Below are 10,893 nucleotides of genomic sequence, written 5' to 3'. Positions count from 1 at the left end.
GGAGGAAGTGTTATGCATATAGATTAGATAACATGAAATCATTGTAGAAAACTAATGGTCACATATAATCAATATATGGTCTGGGCCTATATATTGAGTGGGATTTAATTCATTTGTTAATATTTAACTTTTAAAAGACAATGATTAAGTAAATGCTTCATGCTAAGCAATATACTAGGTACTGAAAATGCCAGATTAATTAATAGGACTAAGTTTCCAATTGTAATAATTCACAATATTGTGGGGAAAGGAGTGAAGAAAAATCATGAGCACTGCAATATGACTAGTGGTGTCAGATACTGGCATCTAGTGTTATAAAAACCCAATGAGGTTGGTGGTTGAATCAGGTTGGGAAAGTCATAGCTCATACCACCAGAGTCCTAACTTCTTCACTGGCTATTAGCTGAAAGTTTCAGTTCCTGACCACACCATTCTTCCCCAAAGGCCATGAGTGGTAGATAACCCATATGTAAGCAAGAAGCCTCGGTGCTTTGTACCGTGACCTCATAAGTGCTTCACATCACATCTGATACATTCACACACATCTACTTGGCACTCTTTGAAAGAAGACAACACAAGGGTATGAAATAAAGGAGATGGAAGTCATTGGGAATTATCATGAGGTTGCCTATCACAGAAGTTCATAGTTATTAAAAGGAAGACCAAAAAAGATACTTACAAGTAGGTATACAGAAATCACTGGATTGAAAATAAACAGCTTTTGCCTACAGTCTACTATTGCTTTTGTTTTTTCAGCTTACCCCACATATAAACCTTAGACTTTGAGATCTAAAATTCATACCTGAAACAATTTCATAAGAAGAGAATTTTATAATGAAAATGAAGGGAATGATGAGAAAAATAAGCCATGATTTTGCAAACGGTAACAAATCAGCTTTATTTCTAGAGAAGCATAAAACTTAAATGGATTGTCACAATTATTCAACCAATCTCTTCATTGTACACAAGGAAACTAAAGTTTATGTGTGAACTGTTTTTTCAAGGTGCCATAGCTCACTGACTTGCTATCTGGAGAATTAAAATCTCATCTCCAGGTTCTACCCTCTGCTTCCTCCTCTGCGGAGCACTGCCTCTTCATAGCTATCCACGGAAATATTATGATAGTGCATCTGCACCATCACAGTAAATTATTGTTCCCTCTAACATAGTGACCACCAGTTAACTGTCGTTATTTAGATCTTAATTTAAATTAATTCCTATAAAGTGCAATCTTTTTAAAAATTTTTTATTAGTGCATTGTAGTTTTACTTTTTTTTTTTTTTTTTTTTTTGGTGGTACTGGGGTTCCTGGAAGCCCTTCTACCTCTGGGCTACACTCCCAGACCTATTTTTTTTATATTTTTGAAACAGGGTCTCTTACACCAGCGCGGCTGGCTTTGAACCTGTGCGACCCTCCTGTCTCCGACTCACAAGCGCGGGGATTACAAGCATGCACCACCACGCCCGGCTTGCAGTCACACATTTTAATGGAGTATGAGATGGTAGAGGCATACATACACACATCACTTATTTAGCCATCTTAAAATATAAAAATTTGAGCTGAGGATGTAGCATTTGCATAGCATGTGCTAGGTTCAGGGCTTAATATTCAGTGTCTGGAAAAAATGAAAAGAAAAAAAAGGAAAGAGAAAAAATATCAAAAGTTCAGCTCCTCACTCGTACATGATATTCAGGAGTGCTCAGCTAAAGGCTGTTTTCCAGTGCTCAGTAGTCAAAATGAACTACACGCAACCATATTCAATGCAATTGTATAGAAGGTTTTCCTTGATACTGAGAGTTTTATGGACTAGCATTGGGCTGTAGCATATTTCAGATGTCCTTTTCTTTTGCTGGTGAGATAGGAACACTGGCAACATACTGTGATTCACCCCAATCCAAACATTTTCCCATTTATACTTAAATATTGGTGATATAGGTTAGTCTGTGGCATTTAATACTTAATTAATTTTGAAAGGCCACAGTGAAAATTTTAATTGGTTGTTCCACATCCTTTGCAAAGATACACATAAATGTTTAATTAAATATCAGAGAACAATTAATTAATTAGACCACAGCAATAGGAAAACACCTCATAAGTCACAGAGCTCTGCTCCTTCCCATGATTTCTAAAAAAAATGTTAGTTTGCTATTTGCTAAAAAGCCTAATAACTAAGGTAAAGTTAATAGGACTTTTCCCTTTATATAAACTCTTACCTCTATTTCCTAAGCTTTTATAAAGATTATGTATTGATTTTCTTGCTGCCATTCCATCCCACTACAACTCACCATCACCAATAGTAAAAATTAGCCTAATCTAGTATCACCCCTTTTTAAAAAGCATTTGGAGCGGAGTAGAGTAATCTCAATACTTGGGAGGCTGAGGTATGAAAATCACAGGTTCCAGGTCAGCTTTAGTATCTCAGGGAGACTCTATTTTTAAAATTTTTTATTGGTGCATTGTATTTATACATTATAATGAAGCAAAAAACTTGTGTAGAGATAAATGCACAAATCACCCAGCCAGCCCCCACCCAGTCCCCATCGCACTCCCTCCCAATCTCTCCCTCTCATGCTTGGCTTGGGTGGTGATCTCCGAAGGGAGACTCTATTTTAAGGTAAAAATAAAATAGGATTGGGAGTTTAGTTCAGAAGTAGAACCTCCTCCCCTCCACCCACCTATTCAATCTTCAGTACAACAAAAAAAACTAAAAGGATTGGGATCCTTGATAAATTCTAACTCCTTCACAAGCTACTCTAAAGGTCCCAAAATTTTATGCGACCTTAAACTTATCATCCTTGATTTATTTACACTTCCTAAACTGATAAGGTCTTTTCTTCCTTGCAGATAGGCAAGTTTGCAATAAAATCAATCGTGAAGGTATACAGTAAAGTCAGACAAAACAGGTATGAACAAACACAAGTTATTTATCAACAAATATAAGAACCATGACCTTTCTCTATACCTTGAGAATATGCATCAGGATAGGTAATGGCAAACTAGACAATAAGATGAGGATATAAATTATGAAGTTTCTAATATCCGGGCATGTTGGCACACATCTGTAATCCCAGTACTTGGGAGGCTGAGATGGAAGGATTACAGGTTTAAGGCCAGCCTTAGCAATTTAGCAATGCCCTCCAAAACTTAGTGAGACTCTCTTTCAAAATAAAAAGTAAAATATAGCTGAGGGTGTAGCTCAAGAGGTAGAATGTCCCCGGGTTCAATCTCTAGTACCACACACTAAAGAAAGAAAAAGAGAAAGAAAGAAAGAAAGAAAGAAAGAAAGAAAGAAAGAAAGAAAGAAAGAAAGAAAGAAAGAAAGAAAGAAAGAAAGAAAGAAGTTTCTGAGTTTTATTTTTTAGAAAATGAGTATTAATTATATGATTTTAGATATCAATATTGTATTATTATATGTTTTATTAACATTTTCCATGTAAGTATTTTTGTATAAAATCATGACAATATGATACTTAACAAGTGATAAATTTTTGTCTTTGAAAATAATCATGGATGAATTGTTTACTATCAATATTTAACATTTCTCTGTGTATTTAATATATAATATATAAATTAATTTAATAAAATTGGATTGGGAGTGTAGCTCAGAAGTAAAACCTCCTCCCCTCCACCCACTTATTCAATCTTGAATAAACCCAATATTGAATCTTGTCGTATCTGCTTCAATTTTTATCAATTAATATATTATTAAATATATAGGCTATTAGTATGACTTGTTTTGCATTTTTGTAACAGCAACAAAGTATATATTTCATTATTTGTAAGCAACTTAATTTATTTAATCAGCTATCTTTGGGTAAATGTTTAAATTGTTTCTGTTTATTAATTCAAATGATATGACAGCATACAATTTTCTAGATGAAGTTGTTCTCTTTGCACTTTTTTTATTCCTCTGAGTAAAACTTTAGAAATTCTAGGGCCCAGACAGGGCTACTAACCACACTGAGTGAATCCAGAAGAAATTATTCTTGTTATGATTTAGGGAAATGGTGGCTGTGGAATTACATAGTGTATACCCTCTAACCTCTCAACACATAACTACTATGCTATGTTACCTCTTGATATCTGCCAGATATTGTTCTATATGCAAAAAATTCATTGATTCTTAGAGACTGAAAATGACCACACTAGGTTATGTGAATGTGTGAATATGCCACAAACAAACTCACTATTCTGTATAATAACTTAACAGCAATCAATTAAGTAGATATTTAATGCCCATTTTTCAGATGAGAAAATGTATAACTTTTTACAAGAGCTAAATGATTTGTAGGTGTTTATAGACAACGTTCAGGGAATGTGAATAGATGGTATAATGTCAATTTTGTAAAATCAAGAACTATAAAATTTACTTTAAAACCTTGAGTCAGAGTATTTCCCTGAAGGCAAAGAAGTCAACACTGAGTCTGCAAATATTTATTGTAAAGAAAAAAAAGAAGGAAAGAAAACCTTCTGATGAAATTTCCTTCAGCAACTCCCCCGAATTCACTGTATCAGAGAGAATTGGAATGGAACTCTGAGGCCAACAGTGGAAACTGTAAATCTGGGGCTTGAGTCATGCCATTAAATTATAGTGTCAGAAATAAGGATCTAAAGCCCATCAGTGGTATAAATAACTGAGAAGAGATTACAGTCTAAAACGGGTTGCATACATATTTAAAAAGTGCTGTGTATACCGCTTGGGAAAATATACGATGCTAAATCTAATAGCCCCATCTTGCTTCCTGGCTCTTGAGCAGTAATTTAAAACCCCAGCATTTTGAAGGGGAAGAAAAGGACCATGAATATCATGAACACATGTAATGTTAAAACACAGTAATGACTGCTATGGTGTAAATGAAGAGCTATACCTTAGAACCATGCTATTATTTGTTCATTAATAAATGATGTTTTTAAAATTTAATAAGCAAAATGACCCCACAGTTCTCATGTTTTAAGTAAAATACTGTTCACATAAGTCTTTCTATGCCATTCCTTTTCTTATTCGTTATTTTTAGAGGGAAGCAGGAAGCTCTTAAAGTCTATTTCAAGCTCAAATGGATTATATAAATCCACATCCACAAAGACTTCTCTTTTTATTTCACAGGATACAACAGTATATGAATCTCATTGCCAGGATATTTTTCACAATCTCATCATTTTTCTACTATGGAGAAAATAGTAAAATTTTAATTAGCTGTTGTTGACATCAAAATAATGAAGTTGTCCTTTTCAATATTTCAAAAAAATTAAAATTTTTGAAGTACTAATTTCATTCATGTTTGATGGCATACATTAAAGATCTCTGAAAAACAGCATATTTTCAAAGGAAATTGGTAGAGAGAGAGAGAATCCAATCAGGAAAGTTTCATTTCAAAGATTCTTTAATTTTTCATGTGAAATGATATCTCTACCACAACTGAATTGTAGATGTTCTTAGTTGGTAAGTTACAGACTTCTAAATATCATCTTTAAGTATCCAAAAACAATTATTTTAGTCTTTAAAGTCTACATTCTTCCTAACAACTGTACTTTTAATTTTTCTCTATCTCCTAATTCCAGAGGTTTCTTTTTCTACTCCTCCCCTACTTCTATATTCACAGTTGAACCATATGACCAGGAAAGGAGCATTATTGAAAAGGTCAGAAAAGGAGCTTTGACCATTTATCAGGGTTTTCCCTAAAATAATTTTATTTTTTTTTTATTTTTTTATTTTTTTGGTGGTACTGGGGTTCCTGGAAGCCCTTCTACACCCGGGCTACACTCCCAAACCTATTTTTGCATTTTTATTTGGAAACAGGGTCTCCTAAGCCAGCGCGCGGGCTAGCTTCGAACCTGCGCGATCCTCCTGTCTCAGCCTCCCAAGCGCGGGGATTACAAGCGTGCGCCACCACGCCCGGCTCCCTAAAATAATTTTAAAAAACAAAACAAACAAAACCTAAAGATTGAAGCCACAACCCAAACAAATTTTAAATGCTTAAAATTGGGAGCAAAAAATAAAGCTCTCTACTGACTTGCATTGTGATAGTCTGAACTCCCCAGAAGATTGTATCAAAAAGTTTATAAAACAAATATCCAATAAAACTAAACACACACACACACACACACACACACACACACACACACTTTAGAAAACGATTTGGGATTGCAAATGAGGATGAATTTTAATGTTCAAACAATCTGATAAAAACACATTTGGAAACTAAAAAACAGTTATTTAACATAAATGTATTTATTTTTGATAGTTTCAGTAAAATTATGTGAGGCAGAAGAATTTTGCATCTTTCTAAAACTTTACTTCCTTTGCCATCTATCATTGTAAATCTTCCAGACAAATCTAAAGCTTATCAAGATGCTGGAATAAATTAAAATTGGGGAATATGTTGGGTTTCAGCAAGGAAGAAAAAGGTTCTCATAGCTGTCTACCAGGCCAGAGTGCAGGTGTAGAGCTCTTTCCAATGGGGAGCACAGTATAAATGGTTAAGAAGGGATACGTATTGGGTGCCTAATGCCTAGACCAGGACTTTCCTTCCACCACACTATGCATGATGTCTCATCTGATTGTTCTGATTTTATTGTGCCAATTGACATTTGCAAGCCATTTTATTAAAACTGGCCCTTGTTGAATTATTAGAATCCTGGATAAAAACAGAAGGCACACTCAAAAATTAATGGAAAACTTTAAAGAAGGAACTGTTTACTAAAGTGTACAGAGAGATAAGGAAACAAGCAAGGAAGGGCTAAGTACTCAGCCACCTGTTACCTTAGGAAGCCCTCACCACCTAGCTGCAAACTCGTGTTCCATAGAAGGAAGCAACATTTCTGAAAACTGAGACCATGGGAGTTAAAATCTAATACAAACTGTGGTCATAGGTAGAGAGGAACAGAGCCACTGTCCTTAAAAAGTCACCATTATCTCATGACAGGACAGAGAAGGAGAAATATAAATCACCCAACATATATCTCCCTCAAACTTCTGATTTTTTTCTTCTTTTACTGCTCCTGACCCAAAGCAAAGTAAAAGCAGCCTTCAGAAGGGAAAGAAGAAATTTGAAGAAGCAGATCCATTTACAAACTCCACATTCATCCCTGTACTTTTAGATTAGGAAAACACACACACACACACACACACACACACACACACACACACACACACACACACCTCATTTCCTCACACAGGAGAAACAGTGTCTGGTCAGCCATGATATCTCTATCTCTGAGGGGTGAAGCTTCCATCATTCATTATTGAAATCTCAATTGTAAAACTAGATACCACCTGCACTGTCCATCTAACAAACAGGAGAGAAGACTGCCTGTGGGAGTGGGAGGAGAGTGGGGACAATGATTGAAGTTAACAGGCCACTGCCATGGCTCCACTTCGGTAGCTGGCCACATGAATTAGGCTTATAACCATAGATTATTGTTCTGCTTATTTTTCCTGTTCCTACTGCCTTCTGGCAGAACTTAACTAGTCGAAATACTTAAATAGGTGAAATAACCATCTTTGCTTCAAACTTCAAATTCTACGTGTATGTTTTATTGAACTGCAGTTTTCCCTGTCCATTATTTGTAGATATACAAGTTCTGAAATATGTGCCAATGATCCTAAGGATACTAAACAAAGCTCTCATTTTACCATTATGAAAAATCATCAGCTTCCATTCCTCCTTTGAGAACTAAGATAGTCAACAACCTAAGATTGTGAATATATAAAATAAGGGTTTCTTTAATGAGTATTGAAAAGTAATAGTAAATTATTTGTTAAATGGCCAATAGGGCTCAGTAGTTCTGAGTAACAGTTTAGTGTGGCCCCTGACTATTTGAATGACATTGACAATTTACAATACATCTCTGGACCTGTTTTCTAACTATAAAATAAAGTATAATTTTATGAACCTTTCTATATTTAATTTAAATAATGACTATTAAATCTGGAGATCAATTTCAGCTTATTTTGGAAATAAAATGAATTTCTTGCTATAGACCAGAGGTAAGAAATAACTGATGACTCTGAAGTTTTATGTCTATTAAGACATCTAAATTTCTATTATAAAGAATATTTGGTTTGGTCATGTTAAAGGAATCAAATGAGAAGAAGATAATTTTTTCAGCTGATCCGGAGTCCTCTTTAATAGGCTACTATTATAAAGTATTTAATAATGACTTTCCTTATAGTTTATTTTACATTACATTTAGCAATTATATGGAATAATGATCATGGCTCCATTTTACATATAAATAGCAGAGGCTTATAGAAGTTAAATAATTTGCCTGATTTTGTGCTTTTGGTAAATGCTGGATTCAGGGTTTCTCTGAATTCTATTTTAAACATAAAGCTGTATTCCTTGTCATTGGACACCTCTTAATGCTTAGTAACTACTGGAGGGAATAAGAAAGTAAGCTATTTCTTTATAATTTGGGGCTTAACTTAAAGCAGCATTGGAGTGGGATTACAAACAACTCTATTTTCTAGTGATCCTAAAGTATTAAATACAAACTGGAGATTGCACACATTTTTAATGTACCAGGTATTTAAGCACAAACATATTTGATGTTTAGCAATGTACAGTGGGGCATGCCTGTAACTCCAGTTCTTAAGAGGATCCAAACTTATTTTTATGTTATCCAAACTTATGATCCATAAGTTTGAGGTGGATCATAAGTTTGGTGGATCATAAGTTTGAGGCCAGCATTAGTAATTTAGGGATACTCTGTTTCAAAATAAAAATATAAATATATAAAATAATGTTAGAGTAAAACTCAGTGGCAAAGTACCCCTGAATTCAACCCCCAGTGTAACAAGGAACATTTGATATTTTTGAAGTAAATATAACCATCTTGTCTTCAATAGAATGTCATTTGCAAATCTCAGCATGACATTTGACTGCAATTAATGAAATTTTGTCTAGTGCCTTCCTGATCTGTTAGTATGATTTAGCAGTTGAGTCTATGCCTGTGGCTATAGGTCTGGCCAATCACTGGTTATAAGGCAAGCATAAAATTTAACTTTGTACATCAACTTCCCTTCTTCTCTATAAGATGGGGTCAATGACAGCATTTACCCCACAGAGCTTATTAATATCAAATACAAACTTTAATGCAAATTACTAAGCATAGTGCCTGATATGTAGAATATATGTTATATAAATGATAACTTATTAGTCTTTTTTTAAATTTTGCTTTTGTTGGTACAATATAATCAATATAATCACAAAATAATCAAGAAGTGATAGGAATATACATCCACACAGAACTTGGGAAACTTCTCCTAGATCCTATCAATTATCTCCCCTTCTCCACACATAGTACTGAGTTTGGCATTGATGATTTTATATATTTACATAATTTCAATTGGAATTTTTTCTCCATCAAGTCTACTTTTCCACCACCACCTCTCTTCTTTAGACTCTCTTCATCACTCCACAGGGGTTTCTCTTTATTTTATTGTTGAAAAAAGAAGACTACTTCAATAAAATCAGTTTTTAAATTATCTCATTATTTCATTTTTAAAGTTTTGCAATTGAATTTCTAAATGGCAGTTCAACTAAGCAATCTATGTCTACATACATAAAGCAAGTTTCTATGTCTACAAATATTTGGGAAATCAATAAAAAAATTAATATTTACATAATGTCACAAAATCCAATGCATTCGACAGTTAAAGAAATCAATAAAATAATAAAAATAAAAATAAATATGTTTTTTGTGGTACTGGGAATTAAACCTAGGGCAATTCTACCTCTAAGCTACTCCCTCATCCCTATTTTATTTTTTTTTATTTGGAGCCAGAGACTCATAAGTTGCAGATGTTCTCACTAAGCTGCTGAGGCCACCTGCATGTGCCACCATGCCCAGCAGTAAATATGTACTTATGCCGCCTATATGGAAGACTTTGAAAACTTTTAAGGGAAAGAAAAACAGTTCTAATGAAGAATTGAAAAATAAATGATCAAAAAGCTATAAAACTTCTTTAAGCTAAAAATGCTATAAGTAAATGTTAAGATAAAAAAATCAATATATACATATATAAGCAAGTGTTTTCAAACATAGGATAAAATTTAACATTTGTTGAAAATAAAGCAAATAAAAATATCCTCTCCAAACAAGTATGTAAAGAAAGTATTAAAGCGGGCAAAGAAAGAAAATACAAATAATTGATATGAATATAAAATGTTCAAATTTATACAATGCACCAGTAAAATAAATAAGGTTGGCAAAGTGTTCAAAATAAATCATTAAATTAATACAATTATAGACATATTGAAAATGTTTTACCCATCATATAAGTAAGTTATTAAGTGAAGGCTCCATATAAATGGAACTGTACTCTCTTTGTCTAAGCTTTTAATACAAGTTCATGCTTTTAAAAAATTGACAGGTATATTAATAATCAGAAAAGAAAATATATTGTTACTAACTTTCATCGATGTGGCATTCTTGGCATTTTCACTAAAACCAAATGCAGAATTTTTTTAGTGATATTGGCAGTGACCAAGATTCAGATCCACCTCAACTTGACAATTTGAAAAGCCATAGATGAGCACATGCTCTTTGTATGGCACAAGAGTGAGAAAAATATTAGTCTATGTGTACATGACTAATATTTAGAAACTGATTGACATTTTCCATCCTGGGTATTTTTTGGTGTATAATAATATTTCATCAGTTCAGGGTGGTAGTGATGTACATGACATAACAGTCATTGAGCCTCCCCAAGTTCCCACCCTATTTCCTACTCCTTCACTCCTTTCCTTGCACAGCATAGTAATTGACTTTGATCATCTGTTGTACACATCATGTCCACTGAGGTGTTTCCTTCTTCCTCCCTATCTCCCTCAGTTAGGTCACCTTCTTCACTGTCCTTCATCTTAAGAACCTTATATACATTTACAGTCT

Source organism: Muscardinus avellanarius, assembly GCF_963383645.1.
Source record: "Muscardinus avellanarius genome assembly, chromosome: 1".
Taxonomy (NCBI): domain Eukaryota; kingdom Metazoa; phylum Chordata; class Mammalia; order Rodentia; family Gliridae; genus Muscardinus; species Muscardinus avellanarius.
Note: the sequence above shows the minus strand (reverse complement) of the source record.